The 21296-nt window shown below is 37.5% G+C and overlaps 1 long non-coding RNA gene across 1 annotated transcript; it reads left to right on the top strand.

Annotated features, from left to right (window-relative positions):
- The first annotated feature begins 505 nt into the window (after window positions 1-505).
- Window positions 506-1632, top strand: LOC131599230 (uncharacterized). Its single transcript, XR_009282647.1, has 3 exons — window positions 506-654; window positions 734-1145; window positions 1240-1632. It is a non-coding gene; the product is annotated as an uncharacterized LOC131599230 (long non-coding RNA).
- Window positions 1633-21296: the final 19664 nt, after the last annotated feature.

Genomic DNA, 21296 nt, shown 5'->3' with positions numbered 1-21296 from the left:
CTGACTTTGACCAAAAGTCAAAGTCTTGATATTTTCCTCTTTTTGTCTCGCAAGCTTGATGAATGAATCTAAATCCAATCCTTGCATATTTTCCATTAGAGGCAACGAACCAATCATTGCACTTGAACCATGATCTTTGAATAACCATTCCATAAATAGCTTGTACACGAAGTAAACAAAAGCATAAGGCATGAAGCGATAACTTGATGAGTGATGAATTAGATGGCCATAATAATATCAATCAATACGCCAATTCTCTTGAAAAGTGCACAAAATCTTGATTGACTCATAAGGGTATATATATACTCTTGATTACCACATGAATGGGGAAATAAACCCTAATCCATACTGATGCCTTTAATCCATCTCCGTTGATTTAATGACCCAATAATAATCTTAATGAGTGAATGTATGATTTTATTTATGACCTAAGATGTAAATGAATGAGATATGCAAGCCAATTAAGAATAATTAGATGGGCAAATTTTGGGGTGCAACATGTGCTGCCAAAGCGAAAGAAAAGCTAGAGGATGCACTAAGTGATTCGACACCTCATATGGAATGGAGTATAAGTGCACTTTGCATCACACAACAGTTACTGTTAAAGTTCTCCACTCAACCGGAATCAGCTAAAGCAAGCAATTCCAGTGGGAGGTATGAAAGCCATACGAATATACGATTTCAAATTCAAATTGAACTGGAAAAAAAACTACTAACTTCTCTTTGCTTTCAGTTAGAGATATTGAGCTGAATTCGTCATCCAAACTTGCTTCTTCTTCTTGGTGCCCGATCACGGTTGCCTTGTGTACGAATACATGGAGAACGATAGAACTTGCTTCTTCTAGGAAACATATGTTTATGCTTTTGGATTAGTCACGTTACAGTTGACAGGGAAACCACCGAGACAACAGTTACTCATGTGGGTGAAAGAGCGATAGAAGGTGGTAACTTAACCGATATGTTGGATCAAAAAGCAGGTTCATGGCCATTTCAAGAGACATTAGACGTTTCGGTTAGCTTTGAGTTGTTCGGAGCTTCGGCGCAGAGACCGACTTGAGTTGTTAGAACAACACAGGAGAAGCTGAAAGAAGTTGCTGATAACGCTCATCATTCCGCACCAATGGTTACAATTATGAATATTTTAGGTACTTGACTAAATGCTCATTTTTCGAATATTTTCATAGTAAATCGCAATTATTTTCGAAGATGGATCATTATGGTTTATTTGATTTGGTGTAGGATGTGAAGGACGATTTGTGCCTTGCTGCAGACGGATATATGTAAGTTTGACCAAAAAGCAATTGAAACATGGCTTGAAGAGAATGAGAAATCACCAATGACAAACATGGCTTTGCCTCATAAGTTTTTAATTCCAAATTACACACTTTTATCAGCAATTTTAGAGTGGAAGTTCAAAGAAATATGATATTACGGTGTTTATTTTTCAATGTTGGTATTTGAGTTAATTAGTTTTTCTTGTGTAGATTGGCTTAAAGATTATTTGTGTAGGTCTGTAGGACATGTAATACAGTGTCTTGGATGCAGATTTTGTTTAGGGAGATTAATTTTGCATTGTAGATGAATTTGATCATATGGTCTGATTTTGTATGTAATATATATTATAGTTTCTATACTGATTAACTTTATTCAAACTAACATAACTATTAATCACCTAAATTTAGCCTCAATAAAGGGGTATCATTTTACTAGCGCACAAATTTTGGGAGGAACAATGTACTTAAATCAACTTACAGTATTTTGTCAAAAAGAAAAATCAACTTGCAATATGAAAAGTATATAACTGAGTTTGGAGAGAAGAAAGTCAAGAGGGAAAATAGCAATTGACATTATACATTTTCCACGACTCTTTAATCTATTTCAGACTTCACAAATTTTTAAACATTATTCATTTTTCTTCCCTTTCAATATAAATTAGAAATATAATTTTAAGAAGAAAAAAAATTGTTGAACAGGATACAAATAATTTTTACGGGTCACTACCACCATAATATATTTTTCTGACATTAATTCATTTTTATTTGGATATTCACTATTTTTACGGGTCATTACCACCATAATATCTTTCTTATGTGAATTTTATCATTGAAACTCATTACTTTTACGGGCCACTATCACCATAATACTTTTTCTATGATACACTTCAATCTAAGATGTCATATACAATCGAAGTTCTTTTGAAGAAACTTTTTGCCTATTATATTTTTAACTTTTTTTTAATAAAAAATAGCTACTATATATAGCTTCATTACATCTATATTATGTTTTATAAATCTTAATTTAACATGAGTTTTTAAACTTCTTTTTATGCGTTTGTAATATATTATTCATCTTAAGATTTGAATTACCCGTGCGGACGCACGGGTCTTCTACTAGTTTAAAAATGTTGGGGGAACTTTTTCCTATTTAGTTGTCAAATAATGAGAGGTTCATGTGTCCTCTTTAATATATCAATAATAATAGATGTTATTTTCTTATACTTATAAGTTTACCTCAAATAGGAAATAGAACCTCAGCTCCCTGTCTCTTCGGCTATCTCTCCTATCATTCATCTAATGGCTCAAAAATATCAAAAAAAAGTTAAATAAGAAAAAATTGTTTTAAAAAAGAGAGCAAAATGCAGATGTGTGACTATGATAAGAGTAGAATGGGCAGTAGTGGCAAATAAATTGGAGACAATGCAAATCCCTCCAAATACGTTCTTATTTCTAATTTAATTGAATGTTGAATGTTTACCAATTTATCTCTCTCTTCAATGTTTCTCATCATATCTCGTTTCATGTGTTTAGAACATAAAAAAAACAATTAAGGTGTATCAATGGAGAACATGGAGTTTAGAGAATTGAGAGAGAGAGAGAGAGAGAGAGAGAGTAATTTAGGGTGAGTGGTAAAATGGGCATTAACAACAATGGGAGTAGTGACCGGTTACGACAAACAGCGTAACCGGTTACGCTACTACATAGCGCTACTGTTTGGCAACACACGGGCCTGTAATCGGTTACAGTAACCGGTTAAGCCAACTGAAGTGTTAAAACTGCAGTTTCAACACACCACCTCACTTCAGTTGGTCCAAGTCCAGCATGCTCAACCTCATCTTCAGCCTTTTGAACACTTGGTCAACAACTCAGTCACTTGATCCTCGCTCCGACAATATCCCAATCGTAACTTTCCATCACTCACTAGCTCCCTCAAATAATGAAACCATATCTTTATATGCTTGCTCATTCTGTGTGTGTTTACGGTGATTTCCGGTAAACAACCGCTAGTCTTCCAAATTATGAATATACTTTGGTTACTCGCAGGATCGACTAGATTGATCCTAGGACATGTGTCGAAAAGTCGTCTTTTAGAATGATTTGGTTCATGTTCTCTTGGTTTTTATTCGTTTATAAGGTGATGGTGTAAATGTATAAATAACTTGCGAAATAAACTAAGTAAATGTACGACGAAACATAAATTGGTTAGACAATAAACATAAGTAAATTTCGACGAGAATATAAAAGGAATGTAAATTGCAGGAATGGAAAGACTTGACGAAAAAAGTAAAGGAATTTAAAAGATACTTCAATTCTAAAATAGAAATACAAACATATGTAAGGTGTTGGTGTTACACGTACATTTCTCAGCGAAAACTCTATCTCTTAACGCTTGATACTTGAGTGATTTCTGAGTAATTTGTACAAAATGAACACCCTGGATCCTGATACTAAGACCCTTATTTATACTCATTCGACCCTAACGGTCCTACACTAACGAAATGCCACGTTGCCCACATGCATGCGCTTCGAATCCCTGGGACGCCATCTGTCCTCGTTGATTTAACAGAACGTTTTCGAAATTCAAAACTTCCCGCTCGAACCTTATTCAATACGTGGCAATGTGTTCTTCGTGAGAATGTATCAAAATACTATAAGTTTCAACAACCTTGTATTTCGAAGACCACTCAAGGTCTCGAAGACCACCTATCTCGATTCAGCTTCGATTCTAGGAATCTTCATCAGAAATAACATTCTCAGAAATAGCCATCCAAAGCCATTCTTTCTTCAAAACTTACATCTTCAAAGAATGCATATAGCGATCAAAATCTCCAGCTAACAAATTGCCCCCAATAAATGCATGTTTCGGAAAATTAAGAGAAATGGGTGTTTCTTGCCATTATGAGATTTCGATCTCCTCGTACTCCTTTGAGTTCCAAGACTCTGACTAACGTCACAATCATTTATGACCTTTCTTTCAAAGGTGTCTTATCATTTTCAAAAAATTTCTCTTCAAGACGTGCATTCCCACGTCTCAACATTACTCATGATTATTGCTCCTAGATACTAGGAGTAAGGCTAATAATTGTTCGACTGCCAGACGAGTGAATCAGCTGCTGACGCGTGTCTTATTAACTTTATTCAAAATAAAATAAATATTTGAAAAGTTTTTTACTAAACCTTTAAATATAAGGGCTTCACCGTTTAGGATTTCTTCTTCATTCACCTGAAGGATAGAAAAACACTTAGAAAGGGGGGGTTTGAATAAGTGTAGCTTTAAAAAACTTGACAGATAAAAATAAATTGCACAGTTATTTTTATCCTGGTTCGTTCTTAACTAAACTACTCCAGTCCACCCCCGCAGAGATGATTTACCTCAACTGAGGATTTAATCCACTAATCGCACGGATTACAATGGTTCTCCACTTAGTCAGCAACTAAGTCTTCCAGAGTCTTCTGATCACACACTGATCACTCCAGGAACAACTGCTTAGATACCTTCTAAGACTTTTCTAGAGTCTACTGATCCACACGATCACTCTAGTTACAACCTGCTTAGATAACCTCTAAGACTTCCTAGAGTATTCTGATCCACACGATCACTCTAGTTCCTTACAACTTAATGTAATCAATTCTAAGAGTTTACAAATGCTTCTTAAAAGCGATAATCACAAACTGTGATATTTCTCTTAACGTTTAAGCTTAATCTCACTAATATATTACAACAGCAATGTAGTGAGCTTTGATGAAGATGAAGATTCTGAGCTTTGATTTGAACAGCGTTTCAGCAAGTTAATTTTGAGTTGTTTTTTCAGGATCGTTAACCTTGCTTCTCATCAGAACTTCATATTTATAGGCGTTTGGAGAAGATGACCGTTGAGTGCATTTAATGCTTTGCGTGTTCCGTACAGCATCGCATTTAATGTTATACGCTTTTGTCAACTACCTCGAGCCTTGTTCACGCTGTGTCTACTGACGTAGCCTTTAATAGCTTTTAACGTTCCTTTTGTCAGTCAGCGTAGCTTGCCACTTGTACTTCCTTCTGATCTGATGTTTGTGAATACAACGTTTGAATATCATCAGAGTCAAACAGCTTGGTGCATAGCATCTTCTGATCTTCTGACCTTGAAGTGCTTCTGAGCGTGATACCATCAGAACTTCAGTGCTTCTGTTCTCTTGTTCTTCTGATGCTTCCATAGACCCATGTTCTGATTCTGCTTCGACCATCTTCTGATGTCTTGCCAGACCATGTTCTGATGTTGCATGCTGAACCCTTTGAGACAAAGCTTCTGAGCGCTGAATTATGCGTACTCTTTATATATTTCCTGAAAAGGAAATTGCATTGGATTAGAGTACCATATTATCTTAAGCAAAATTCATATTATTGTTATCATCAAAACTAAGATAATTGATCAGAACAAATCTTGTTCTAACAATCTCCCCCTTTTTGATGATGACAAAAACATATATAAATGATATGAATTTGCGATCAGAAAGAATAGACGGCAAAAGACAAATTACACAGCTATAGCATAAGCATATGAATATGTCTCCCCCTGAGATTAACAATCTCCCCCTGAGATAAATAATCTCCCCCTGAAATAAATACTCGAAGAACTTTAATAAAAGACTTCCCTGATTATTTCGGTAGAGACGATCATATAAGCTTCTGTCTTCAAAAAATTCATAGCTTCTGACTTCTGCTTCCATTGGACAGCTTCAGAACTAGAATTTCTTTAGATCCCTAGAACACTCACAGCTTCTGATTCCTGCTTCCATCTAGGACAGCTTCAGAACTTGAATTTCTTTGATCTTCTGAACATTCACAGCTTCTGACTTCTGCTTCCATCTAGGACAGCTTCAGAACTTGAATTTCTTTGATCTTCAGAACATTCACAGCTTCTGATTTCTGCTTCCATTTAGGACAGCTTCAGAACTTGAGTTTTCTGGATCTTTAGAACCTTCGCAGCTTCTGATTTCTGCTTCCCTCGGATAGCTTCAGAGCTTTGAATTTCTACCAACATCACTTCATGCTAGATTTGTATCAGAACATTGTTGAATGTACCAGAGCATCATCAGAGCATCTCTACATCCTGAAATGTTACAGAACAAAAACTAAACGACAAAAGTCAGCATGAACGAGTCAGAACATAAAATGTATATTCGAACACATGATATGTATCAGAGCCATATAGGCTAAAATAATGTATCAGAGCAAATAGAATTTTGTCAGATCAAATAGACAAATATGGATCAAATTCTATTATCAGTGCTTCTGATCTCTGAAGCTTGACAGCACTAAGCTTGCTTCAGTTTCCATGGTTTTGCTTCTTGTGTTTGCTTTGAAGATTCTCTTCACTTCTTTATACCTGCAAAACACTTAAACCATATAGAACTTGCAGTTCTTGTTAGTAAATGTGTGGGAGCTTTACCCAGTAACTGATAGATTAATCAAATCATTTATCATTTATCTTCTCCCCCTTTTTGTCATAACATCAAAAAGAATATTTCAAAAAGATTCAGATGAATAAAACGACAAATAAAAACTCTGGAATGTAAAAGCAAAGAAACTTTTTATTGATAAACAAAAATATTACAAGAGAGGATGTTTAACAAGCAGATGCAACAAGGAAAGAAAAAACTACTAAGACCAAATCCTAAGACCCTAGCTAAGACAAAGTCTGTGCCAGCATGCCATGAAGGAGTGAAACGCCTCATTGACTGCTTCTTGGGCTTCCAGGCGAGGGGTCAGGGAGACTTGGTTCTGATGCAGATCTTCCACAATCCTTATCAGAGACAACATTCTCAGCGGGTGAAGATGAAGAGATTTCTTCGGAATGGGCTGAGGGAGAGGAAAGGTTAGATGAAGAGGAAGTTGAGTCCAAAAGGAAACAAGATGAGGAAGAAGATAGAGATGATGGAGGGCTTTCACCAGGAGGATGAAACACACGTCTAGAATAGTTTCCAGATAACATTGCTTCGAATGGATTCACCTTGAGAGGGTCATAGGTGATCTTTATCTTTTTGGGTTTGGAGGGAGATGTTTCAACAGCTTTGCTTTTGTTGTTTTGATCTTTTTCATGGTTTCCTGGGCTTGATGAAGAGTTCATGATGGATTTGCAGATAATGAACAACTATGGTTTGATATGAATGCAAAAAGATAGAGTGGATAGAGAAAATATGAGAGGGAAGGAGAAGTGTTTGAAGAATATAAAGAAAAACTGACAGAGAGTAAATGATGAAAAGCAATTAATGTTACGTGACGTGAGGAGAGATAATAAAGACGAATGAGGTGACTAGCACAGTTACCTATGGTCGGTGTCCCTTCAACTGCACGCGCTCTTATCCATGAACAGTAACGACAGGTTTACCATCCCGAGATAAAACGTTACAGCTGTTTTGCTTTAAAAGAGGTTCTGAATCAACTTAGACAATGAAACGTCAGGAATAACCGAATCATAATTTCTAAAAGATTTCAATCAGAACTTCTGAAAAAAAATAGTCCATTTTCATTTCAGAAGATACTCATACATGAGAACTTCTCATCTCCTCATTCTGGGCATAAATCCATACTGATGTTCTTCAGAATGAACTTAAACCTATCTTCAGCCAGGGGTTTTGTAAAAATATCAGCCCATTGATGGTCTGTATCAACAAAGTTTAAAGATATAACACCCTTCTGAACATAGTCCCTTATGAAATGATGTTTAATCTCAATATGTTTAGCTTTTGAATGAAGAATAGGATTCTTAGATAAACATATAGCAGAATTATTATCACAGAATATAGGAATGTTACTCTCAAATATCTGATAATCTTCTAACTGACTCTTCATCCAGAGCATCTGTGTACTGCAACCAGCAGCAGCGACATATTCTGCTTCTGTTGTTGATAGAGCAATAGTTGCTTGCTTCTTGCTGTACCAGGAGATCAAATGACTTCCAAGAAATTGGCAACTTCCTGAAGTACTCTTTCTTTCAATTCTATCTCCAGCATAGTCAGCATCGCAGAATCCTACTAAGTTGTATTCTTTAGATTTTCTGTAAACTAAGCCAACATTAGTAGTACCTTTCAGATACCTTAGAATTCTCTTAACAGCAGTTAAATGAGATTCTCTAGGATCTGATTGGAATCTAGCACACAAACAAACACTGAACAGAATGTCAGGTCTAGAAGCAGTCAGATATAGAAGAGATCCAATCATACCTCTGTATAACTTCTGATCTACCTTCTTACTTACCTCATCCTTACCTAGGATGCATGTTGGATGCATAGGAGTTTTGGCTTCTTTGCAGTCTAGAAGATTAAACTTCTTCAGAAGTTCCTTCACATACTTGGTTTGGTGAACATACGTTCCTTCTGATGTTTGATTTATTTGTATTCCAAGGAAATACTTTAGTTCTCCCATCATGCTCATTTCAAACTCAGCCTGCATAGACTCAGCAAACTCCTTCCCAAGTGTAGCATTAGATGTTCCAAAAATAATATCATCTACATATATTTGACAAATTAAAATATCCCTTTTAAAGGTTTTACAAAAGAGAGTAGTGTCCACTTTTCCTCTAGTGAAACCATTATCCAGAAGGAAAGAACTTAAGCGTTCATACCAAGCTCTGGGAGCCTGTTTCAATCCATACAATGATTTCTTTAGTTTAAAAACATGATTAGGAGACATAGAGTCTTCAAAACCAGGAGGTTGATGGACATAAACTTCTTCATCTATATAACCATTTAAGAAGGCACTCTTAACATCCATTTGATAGAGAGTGATGTTATGTTGAGTGGCAAATGAAATTAATAGACGAATAGATTCTAACCTGGCCACTGGTGCAAAGGTTTCTGTATAGTCAATCCCTTCTTGCTGACTATAACCCTGAGCCACCAGTCTGGCTTTGTTCCTTACCACTTCACCTTTCTCACTGAGCTTGTTTCTGAAGACCCATTTTGTACCGATTATATTGAATCCATCTGGTCTAGGAACAAGATCCCAAACATCATTCCTTGTAAACTGATTCAGTTCTTCTTGCATAGCAATTATCCAGTCTGGATCTTCTAGAGCATGATCAACAAAAGTTGGCTCGATCAAAGATACAAGACCTAATTGACAATCTGCATTGTTCTTAAGGAATGCTCTTGTTCTGATTGGATCATCCTTCTTTCCAAGAATGACATCTTCTGAATGACCAGAGATGAGTCTGGATGATCTCCTGACAAATGGTTCTTCAGAAATGCTTAGATTCTCCAGAGAAGCTGATACTTGATCTTCCGATTCTTTGCTTCTGAGAAGCTCTGCTTCTGATGCGTTGCTTCTTGGCTCAACAACTTCTGATATATCAATATCACAATCTGCAAAATTATCAAACTGCTTTGGTTTTTCAGAACCAAGCTTATCATCAAACCTGATATTGATTGATTCTTCTACAATCAATGTTTCAGTATTGTATACCCTGTAGCCTTTTGAGCGTTCAGAATATCCAAGAAGGAAACACTTTTGTGCTTTGGAATCAAACTTACCAAGATGATCTTTAGTGTTCAGAATAAAGCATACACATCCAAAAGGATGGAAATATGAAATGTTGGGCTTTCTATTCTTCCACAATTCATAAGGAGTCTTATTTAGAATAGGTCTGATAGAGATTCTATTCTGAATATAGCATGCAGTGTTTATTGCTTCTGCCCAGAAATGCTTAGCCATATTGGTTTCATTGATCATGGTTCTGGCCATTTCTTGCAGAGTCCTATTCTTTCGTTCTACAACCCCATTTTGCTGTGGAGTTCTAGGACAAGAGAAATCATGGGCAATACCATTTTCTTTGAAGAATTCTTCAAAGGATCTGTTCTCAAATTCACCACCATGATCACTTCTGACCTTTATGATTTTACACTCTTTTTCAGATTGAATCTGAATGCAGAAATCAAAGAACACTGAATGAGTCTCATCCTTGTGTTTCAAGAATTTTACCCATGTCCAGCGGCTATAATCATCTACGATGACTAATCCATATTTCTTCCATCTGACAGATGCTGTTTTGACTGGGCCAAACAGATCAATGTGCAAGAGTTCTAATGGCCTTGAGGTAGAAACAACATTCTTAGACTTGAATGCAGGTTTGGAGAACTTGCCCTTCTGACATGCTTCACAAAGAGCGTCTGATTTGAATTTCAGATTAGGGAGTCCTCTGACAAGATTCAGTTTGTTAATCTGAGAGATCTTTCTCAAACTAGCATGACCTAATCTTCTGTGCCAGACCCACTGCTCTTCAGAAACAGACATAAGACAAGTCACCTTCTGACTCATAAGATCTTGCAGATCTGTCTTATAAATGTTGTTCTTCCTCTTGCCTGTAAATAGGATTGAGCCATCCTTCTGATTTACAGCCTTGCAAGACTCTTGATTAAAGATTATATCATAACCATTGTCACTCAATTGACTGATAGATAAGAGGTTATGTGTTAATCCTTCTACAAGAAGAACATTAGAAATGGAAGGAGAGTTACCAGACTTTATAGTTCCAGAGCCAATTATCTTGCCCTTCTGATCTCCTCCAAACTTGACTTCTCCACCAGACTTAAGCACCAGGTCTTGGAACATAGACCTTCTTCCTGTCATGTGTCGTGAGCATCCAGAGTCCAGGTACCATGACATGTTGTGCTTTGTCCTTTTTGCAGTCAAGGATATCTGCAATAGGAATAATCTTATCCTTAGGTACCCACATCTTTTTGGGTCCTTTCTTGTTAGATTTTCTCAAGTTCTTATTGAACTTGGGTTTAACATTGTAAGCAATAGGAGGAACATCATGATAATTCTTAATGTGAGTTCCATGATATTTCCTAGGTTGTGTCACATGCTTTTTGGTGTGTGTTATGTGAAAGCTTTGAGCATGTGAAGTGTGCCTAATATCATGGGAGTGGCCATACTTGAACTGATCATACAATGGCTTGTATGTGAATTTCATTTCATCAACAGGTTCAAGTTTGTATGGGGTTTCACCCTCAAAACCAATGCCAACTCTTTTGTTTCCAGACACAGCATATATCATAGAAGCTAGCTGACTTCTGCCAATACTTCTAGATAAGAACTTCCTGAAACTTAAATCATATTCTTTCAGAATATGGTTTAGACTAGGAGTGGATTTTTCTGAATCAGAAGGAGATCCAACATTATTGGATAATTTTAAAAGTTTTTCTTTTAATTCAGAATTCTCCAACTCAAGCTTCTTTGTTTCAAATTCAAATAGCTTTTTCAGCTTTTTGTATTTGAGACTGATTTGAGACTTGAGTTCCAGAAGTTCAGTTAGACCGGAAACTAACTCATCTCTAGTAAGTTCAGAAAATACCTCTTCAGAATCTGATTCTGATGTAGATTCTGATTCGTCATCTTCTGTCGCCATCAGCGCACAGTTAGCCTGCTCATCTTCAGAGTCTGAATCATCTTCTGACTCATCCCAGGTTGCCATAAGACTTTTCTTCTTATGAAACTTCTTCTTGGGATTTTCCTTCTGAATATTTGGACATTCATTCTTGAAGTGTCCAGGCTCATTGCATTCATAGCACATGACCTTCTTCTTGTCAAATATTCTTTCATCAGAAGATTCTCCACGTTCAAATTTCCTTGAACTTCTGAAGCCTCTGAACTTCCTTTGCTTGGTCTTCCAGAGTTGATTTATCCTTCTGGAGATCAAGGACAGTTCATCTTCTTCTTCAGATTCTGATTCTTCAGGATCTTCTTCTCTAGCCTGAAAAGCGTTAGTGCATTTCTTGATATTGGATTTTAATGCAATAGACTTACCTTTCTTTTGAGGCTCATTTGCGTCCAGCTCTATTTCATGACTTCTCAAGGCACTGATAAGCTCTTCCAGAGAAACTTCATTCAGATTCTTTGCAATCTTGAATGCAGTCACCATAGGACCCCATCTTCTGGGTAAGCTTCTGATGATCTTCTTTACATGATCAGCCTTGGTGTATCCCTTGTCAAGAACTCTCAATCCAGCAGTAAGAGTTTGAAATCTTGAAAACATCTTTTCAATGTCTTCATCATCCTCCATCTTGAAGGCTTCATACTTCTGGATTAAAGCTAGAGCTTTAGTCTCCTTGACTTGAGCATTTCCTTCATGAGTCATTTTCAAGGACTCATATATGTCATAGACCGTTTCCCTGTTAGATATCTTCTCATACTCAGCATGAGAGATAGCATTCAGCAAAACAGTTCTGCATTTATGATGATTCCTGAAAAGCTTCTTCTGATCATCATTCATTTCTTGCCTTGTCAGCTTTACGCCTCTGGCATTTACTGGATGTTTGTAACCATCCATCAGAAGATCCCATAGATCACCATCTAGACCAAGAAAGTAACTTTCCAGTTTATCTTTCCAGTATTCAAAGTTTTCACCATCAAATACCGGCGGTCTAGTATAACCATTGTTACCGTTGTATTGCTCAGCAGAGCCAGATGTAGATACAGGTGTAGACTTTTCACTTTCATCAACCATCTTTTACTGAAGCGTTTTTCTCTTCCTGAATCTTTTCTAAACACGGTTAAGTGCTTGCACCTTAGAACCGGCGCTCTGATGCCAATTGAAGGATAGAAAAACACTTAGAAAGGGGGGGTTTGAATAAGTGTAGCTTTAAAAAACTTGACAGATAAAAATAAATTGCACAGTTATTTTTATCCTGGTTCGTTGTTAACTAAACTACTCCAGTCCACCCCCGCAGAGATGATTTACCTCAACTGAGGATTTAATCCACTAATCGCACGGATTACAATGGTTCTCCACTTAGTCAGCAACTAAGTCTTCCAGAGTCTTCTGATCACACACTGATCACTCCAGGAACAACTGCTTAGATACCCTCTAAGACTTTTCTAGAGTCTACTGATCCACACGATCACTCTAGTTACAACCTGCTTAGATAACCTCTAAGACTTCCTAGAGTATTCTGATCTACACGATCACTCTAGTTCCTTACAACTTAATGTAATCAATTCTAAGAGTTTACAAATGCTTCTTAAAAGCGATAATCACAAACTGTGATATTTCTCTTAACGTTTAAGCTTAATCTCACTAATATATTACAACAGCAATGTAGTGAGCTTTGATGAAGATGAAGATTCTGAGCTTTGATTTGAACAGCGTTTCAGCAAGTTAATTTTGAGTTGTTTTTTCAGGATCGTTAACCTTGCTTCTCATCAGAACTTCATATTTATAGGCGTTTGGAGAAGATGACCGTTGAGTGCATTTAATGCTTTGCGTGTTCCGTACAACATCGCATTTAATGTTATACGCTTTTGTCAACTACCTCGAGCCTTGTTCACGCTGTGTCTACCGACGTAGCCTTTAATAGCTTTTAACGTTCCTTTTGTCAGTCAGCGTAGCTTGCCACTTGTACTTCCTTCTGATCTGATGTTTGTGAATACAACGTTTGAATATCATCAGAGTCAAACAGCTTGGTGCATAGCATCTTCTGATCTTCTGACCTTGAAGTGCTTCTGAGCGTGATACCATCAGAACTTCAGTGCTTCTGTTCTCTTGTTCTTCTGATGCTTCCATAGACCCATGTTCTGATTCTGCTTCGACCATCTTCTGATGTCTTGCCAGACCATGTTCTGATGTTGCATGCTGAACCCTTTGAGACAAAGCTTCTGAGCGCTGAATTATGCGTACTCTTTATATATTTCCTGAAAAGGAAATTGCATTGGATTAGAGTACCATATTATCTTAAGCAAAATTCATATTATTGTTATCATCAAAACTAAGATAATTGATCAGAACAAATCTTGTTCTAACATCACCATCGTTTTAAACGCAAAACAAAACCCTTTTATTTCATCTCCATTTCTAAAGCGATTAACCATGGCGTCTTCCACTGATCAAAACCCATCAACAAAAACTACAGAAGCTCTTCAACCTGTCCAAAAGCTCCAACGTCCTACGCAAGTAGGAAATCAGCAATGCATTCTAGAGCCAAATCTGGAAGAAGCTCGTGCTATTTATGCTTCCCAAGTAATCATCCCTTTCCTTCTTTCTAAAAAAACTCATGCTTTTATGGGTCCTCTACCTGGTGGTAACAATCCTCTTCAAAACAAGTTCTTCCTCGTTTACTACAAGACTAGACCCTTAGTTAGTAAGAACAAGATAGATAAAGAGGGTAAACCACTCTTTGTTGAAAATACCAGTATGGAAGGCGCTTCGAGTGAAGCCGCTACAGTTCCAGAAAAAATTAGGCTAGATTACATGACTAATTTTCTCAAGGTTTTTAGAGTGATCCCTTTAGCGAAGGATCCTGAGCTTTATTACGCCTGGTTGGCTAAAGTTGAAGCCAAAAAGGCTCCATTCTGGAAAGAATTAGGGATTTACAATTTAATCTAATTATCAAAAACAGGTTTAGAATATAACCAAACCATGTTAGTAGCATCTATGTATTTCTGGGATGCTTCCCACAATACCTTCCATCTCCCATGCGGGATGATTACCCCAACTCTTTTTGACATAGCCGCTATCACAGGGCTTCGACCAATAGGGGAAATCTTTGATCCCAACTATATGGATACTGATACCATTCAATTTGGTGAAATTAAAGCCACTTTCACTGCATTCACCATGAAACATCATGACAAAACAACTGACGAAGTATCAGACGAAGAGCATATAGCGTTTCTGGCACTTTGGCTTTCGAGGTGTGTTTTTGTTCTAGATCCCTTCAGGTGGCTAAGAGGTATCTCTGTATGGCCAATTAAATTAATGCTGGAAAAAGGTTGAACTTGAGTCAACTAATTCTAGGGTATCTTTATGAAAGCCTTGGTGAATCAGTGGACTTTATCAGAGACTTCAAGATTGGATCTTCTCTGCTTTTCGCTGGACCCTTTTGGTTGCTACAGCTATGGCTTAATTCCACGTTTGAAGCTTTCCTTCCGAATAAAGGCGTTGTTGATGAGAAGGATACAACCATTCAGAATCGAACAGTCGAAGGGACTAGACTTGCTCATTTAACTCCCTTAGAAGAAGTAGGAAAACTACATGAAGCCTTTCGAGCATGTATTATGATGTTTGCTAAATGCTATCATTTTAGTCCTTCGATGGCACCGTTTGTGAGAAGAGAAGTGGGTCCTGAATGGTTTACGCGAAAATTTCCTGCAACCTCTCCAGATTAACAAGCTGAATCAATGGTTATTTGGGAAGCCTTTTTGAGGCCTAAACTATTGTATCATCGCCTACGGATGCCGAAGAGCCACTGTTGCCTTCTCTGTTATCAACCCAGTCTTGTATCGAGGCAGTTTGGGGTTGTTCAACTCAAACCCAAATGCATGTATGACAAGAGGAGCCATATGTGTCTACATACCATGCACTCGTCTAAAGACAACTATGAGTCCAGAATGGCCAGATATGTTGGCATTACGACCCTTTCTCCCATCTCCTTCGAACCTACTTTTTATTCTACCATAGACTTTCATCAGTGGTGGGCAGAATATTACGACAACCAGATCTTCGATGCCACTAGTCTTTCACAAGAACTAACCGAAGCTTTTGCTGACGTACAGGAGAGCTTCAGAAAAGATACTTCGACGCATATTAAAGAAATTCAAGCTTTCCAAAAGTTCTTTGAAACTATCTATAGATTCAACGATCTTAGTCGGACCGTTTATGAAGCCGCAGTTACTTTACGTGAAAAGTTTTCTAATAAATTGGATAAGCTGAAATTGCCCACGTATGTTCGACCTAAACAGCGTTATGAAGTGGCTTTCAAACTATATCCTCCAAAATTCCCTCCACTACCCAGTGCTGACTTTGGTGTGGCTTTAAGCCCTCCTTTTCCATACTGGTTGGTATGTGGGAATGTTCCCAAAATTCTTTGCGAACAATCCAAAAAACGCGCCAAACGAGTGGTTCCGACTAAGCATACCTTGGATAATTTCAAAGGACATTTTCATATAAGTCTCGAGCACGTTCGTGTTCTGACTCCAATACTTGAAGGTTGGGGACTGGATAATCTTTCGATTAGAACAATCATTCCTTATCTTTATACTAACTTGTTTTTGTCTTGCTTATATCTCTGGGTCGTAAGAAAGGTATTAAAGATGCTGCTGCACGCAAAGCTGCTGAAGCTTCGAAAGGCAAAAAAGCAAGTGGGGATGACTCTACAGATACTGGAAAAAAACCAGCGGTAAACACTCTTACTCTCTAATTCATGTCTTTATTCTAAATAATATTTAAGCTTTCGACATAAACATTTCCAGAGCACTAAACCTCCACCAACTCCTAAATGGAAGGCTTTGACTACCAGCGCCACCATTGCTTCAGATGATGAGGATGGATCTCCCCCTCATACTAGACAAGCTGCAAAGAAAAGACAGAAAGCTACCGTCTCTTCAGCTAGGGGAAAAGGATCTGGGACTTCAAAACCTACCTCGTCAAGTGACAAAGTATTTTCAGACGAACAGTCTCTAAGGATTTTTGGAAACGCTCCTGTTGTCGAAAGTCACAATTCAAGCCCAGACAATATCCCAACAAAGGTATCGGATCTTTGTCCTCTATCAATTTACTGCACTTTTCATCTTAACCTTTAATGCTAAGTTTATATTTTATCTTGCATTTGTAGGACGATGTAGGCACTGCTACTTCTGATCTCAAATCATCAAATTTTTCTCTTGATCTTGATAATCTTCAAGGTACACACTTATATTCCTCATGTTTATCAACAATTTTTTCGTAGCTTTTGTTTTAACGTGCTATAATTTTTATGGCAGGTATTCCTCAACAAAACTCCCCCATCCTTTCTCCAGTTCTCGAAGATGATGAGCCTTATACCAAAGTTCCTTCCATTGAGCACACTAAAGGCACCCACTCGAATGATTCATCTCCAATCATTAATCAAAATGATGAGATGGAAGACGATCCTCAACTATCTAATACTGGCAAATGGGTTGAAAAATCTATGGGAAGTGAGGAGACAAACCCTGGGAACGAAACTAGGGACGAAGCCTCCAGTTTACCTCACTCATACAACAAGGAAAATCCAACTTTTGGGACGGTTGTTACTCCTGCAACCACTTCGACTAAGAATCCTCCTGCATTTACTTCAGCTGAATTAGAGCAGCTTAAAAACACCAATCCTGTGAGCTTCCTCAAGGCTATGATGAACGCAAAGAGCATTTCGTCTATCATAGGTGAAACCTCTTCGAACATCTCTATGGATAGCGGCGCAGAACTTGACAACCAAAGCCTTCTTCACCAAATAAAGGAGAAGTTTTTTGGAACTGATCTTATCGAAGTTCTGAGGAAAGATGCCACCAGTTGCTTTGGGCTGATGAATCTTCTGAAGAAGGTAGACTTACTCAATGTCTATGATGAAGTTTCGCAAGTGATTGTTTCATTAGGTTTCTTACTCGACCAGCTTCAAGCAGATAACCTTCGAAAACAAGAGGTTAACCAAAAACTAAGCATGAAAGTCGCTACTCAAACCTCTTCGTGGAAAGTTGATACTCTGGAGCTTGAGCATTCGAAGTATCAGAAAGAGTATGAGGCTTGTGGGATGAACATCAAAACTTGGGAAAAAGAGATTGAACGTCTTCAAGGGAAGGTGAAAGTTGCAAAGGATCGTCAGGAGGAGATCCAGCAATTAAAACAAAAAGAGATGGACGAAGTGGTGCAAGCAGGCATTCGTCATATCGAAACGGCTCAAAATTTGAGGCCAGAGATGGAAGAGTTGAAGAAACAATAAGCCACGATCGACCGTCGTTTGTCCATATTGGCTTCACAATATTCTAGCATGAAGAACAGTCTTCCCGAAGATTTTGACTAATTGTAATAGTCTTTAGAATGTTTCTCAACTGTTTATCCTTCTTTTGTAATCGAACTCATTAATGAATATATACATTTTGTTCTGACTATATATTTTTATTATGTAACACCACGAGTAACGTTTTCTCAGCCAACATTCTATTTAATATACTTACTCTCTTAGTCATCATAATTGCCTCGATAGCATATGAACGCAACGTAATTACCCTTCACAGTCATTTCATCTCTGATTTGACGTTTCAAATCTTAGCAGTCATAGTTAGTCAGTTAATTATGACTCAGCTTTTTCCAAAATGTATAATTAAGACGTGCGTGTGTCAGTTTTCATGATTACACTCCAACTTCCAAGACTAGAAATGGCGGACTGTACGTCTTCCCTCAGGGAATCAACACGTGGCCCAATAAACTTTCCAAGCGTAACCACTCTCCGAGGCCACTAACCTCTATATAATCCTTATCGTTCTTCGCCATTTCTTCATACTTTTCCCATAACTTCTTCAACCAACCTTTCATCTTTCTCATTTCTCCCTCTCTTTCAGCGACAATGGTTTTAACTTTTAACAACATCATCTCTACCATTCACAAAGAGTTCAAACCTTTAGCTGAATAGTTTCACCAGCATGGCGTTTATCTAGACAACATGCTCGCCATTCAGAACTTAGGAAACTACCTTACTATTCTGGAGGGTCCGGTATACCCCAATATGCTTGCAGATTTCAGGATGTATGCATCTGTTCAAATGGACCCAGAAGGAAAAACAACTATTGTTTCCGAAGTTCACAAGATCATATCCCCACAGAGTAATCATTAGGAAGATATCTTCAAACATACTCGTCCCGACAAAGACATGACTACCCAACAGAGTTTACATCTTCAACACTACCGGTTCTCCAAAACTTTGCTCTTATCCAACATGGTTTATTAATATCTCTAATCCCCAATCAGGGAACATCAAGTCAATCTCATCCCCAAGCGAAGATCAAAAATCCCCAGCTGAATATCATCGAACGAAAGACATGAATTCTCTTGTCATTATCTCCAAACGACATACATGGATTTATTTTCTCAATCAACATTTGCTATACAAGAGTTACCAATATGCTTAGACTATATAGTCCATCCCTGCATCACTCATAAATGCATAACATACAGTACTCTCGTTTATTTCGAGAATCTCAATACATGCATCATGACATTGCATAAAACTAACCTTTCCTTTTCAGGTCATGTCATAATCAAAAGAGTATCATCATCCGAGTACGGTGCAAATACAATCATATCAACGATTCGATCTCGATACTCATTCAAGACAAATACAACTCTGACACTTAATTCCGAGTTATTCTTCACAGATAATTCAGAAGCTATCAAAGAACTTCATATCCTTTCTAGGAGCCTTTCTAGGTCGGTCTTGTTTAAGGCATATCACAACCTCTCTAGGTAGTCTTTTCTAAGACATCCATCCTCCTTTCTAGGAACCTTTCTAGGTAATCTTTTATAAGATGTTTTATATCCTTTCCAGGAACCTTTCTAGGCAGTCTTTTCTAAGACATTTATCATCCTTTCTAGGAAGCTTTCTAGGTAATCTTTTCTAAGATAACTCATATCCTTTCTAGGAGCCTTTCTAGGTAATCTTTTCTAAGATAACTCATATCCTTTCTAGGAGCCTTTCTAGGTAATCTTTTCTAAGATGATGTCATATCCTTTCGAGGAGCCTTTCTAGGTAATCTTTTCTAAGATGATTCGTATCCTCTGTAGGAGCCTTTCTAGGTAGTCTTGTTTAAGACGTATCATATCCTTTCTAGGAGCCTTTCTAGGTTAGTCTTGTTTAAAACATATCTCAACCTCTTTAGGTAATCTTCCTTTAATATTTACCCAACATTTTCTAAGACATCTACTGCCCTCCCAAGGAGCCTCTCAGTTAATCCTCTACAAGACAGTTCTTCCCAAGCATTGGTTAGAGCCTAAACTCCTTTGCATCAGCCAGGGATCTACCCTATTCAAGAACCTCTTCAGGAAGTCTTCTGTAAGACATTACTTCATTTTAATGAATCTCCTTCAAATACAATCAATGCATACGATCCAGTCTGAAAAACATCTGCTTTAGACAAACAACTCTTCAAACATTTGATGGCATCTTTAAGCCCATCTCCTACAAAAAGTCCTGATCTCAGCAAGGGCAAATTTCTTGGGTATTCTAGTGTTCAATCCTCTTCTATCTTCAGATTCCGATAAGCACACATACCAGTCTACATCTTCAGATATAAGAAAATTGAACAGGGGCAGCTGTCATACCCCAAAATTTGCCCATCTTATTTCAATATATTCTGACTCACATGATCTTCAGTCACTCAAGTCTATGCAAGATTTGAGCACACTTACATGTCCCCTAAGCAACAGGCCATAACTAGGGTTTTATTTCCCTCCAAGTAAAATAAACTTTTGATACTTCAAATGGACTTCATGATCTCTCATATGATTCAAAGTGCCTTCATGCCAAGTTTCAAGCCCTGATTCAAAAGATTACTCAGTCAACTGCTCAAACGATCAATAATCGACTGGTTGACCTAAAAGTCAAACTATGGACAAACTACAGTCAAAACTTCTGATTTTTGGTCAACATCCTCATTATGGAGTATCATTCATCATCTGATCAAGGATTGATCATGATTCATCAAGAAAAGCTCCAGAATCATCAAGAACCTGAGTTTCTAAATTAGGGTTTTTAAGGAAAAAGTCAACTGAACTTTGACCGGCCGTAACTCCCACATGGAACATCAGAAATTTCCCATCCAAAGCTCAATTTGAGGGAAATTGAATTCTCTACAATTTTGTCTCTCACATGCCAAGGCCAAAAATGCTTCATTTGAGAGATATGAGCCCAAACATTACAGGTCCTTCTAAAGGATCGCAAAAAGTCGTTTTTTCTCAAAGCTCATAACTTGAACATGGTAGACTCACTTGAGATGAAACAAAAAGGGTTGATTAGAGGACTCTTCAAGCTTTCCAAAAAGTCCAAAAACATGGAAAAATGTTAAAGCATGAGGAAACGGCAAGGTGCACAAGTTCACCAATTTTCAAGAGGTGCACAAAGAGAAACATGGTCCAAAATGATTTTTCTTCTAAATGGGCTTGATTTCTTTTGGTCCTAATATCATCTTAAGCCCATCCACGACCATGGAATATATCTCTTACATTTTTATTATTTTTATTTATTATTTTATAGATT

The sequence above is a fragment of the Vicia villosa genome, linkage group LG4 (assembly GCF_029867415.1).
Source record: "Vicia villosa cultivar HV-30 ecotype Madison, WI linkage group LG4, Vvil1.0, whole genome shotgun sequence".
Lineage (NCBI taxonomy): Eukaryota > Viridiplantae > Streptophyta > Magnoliopsida > Fabales > Fabaceae > Vicia > Vicia villosa.
Note: the sequence above shows the minus strand (reverse complement) of the source record. Positions and strands in the feature narration are given on the sequence as shown.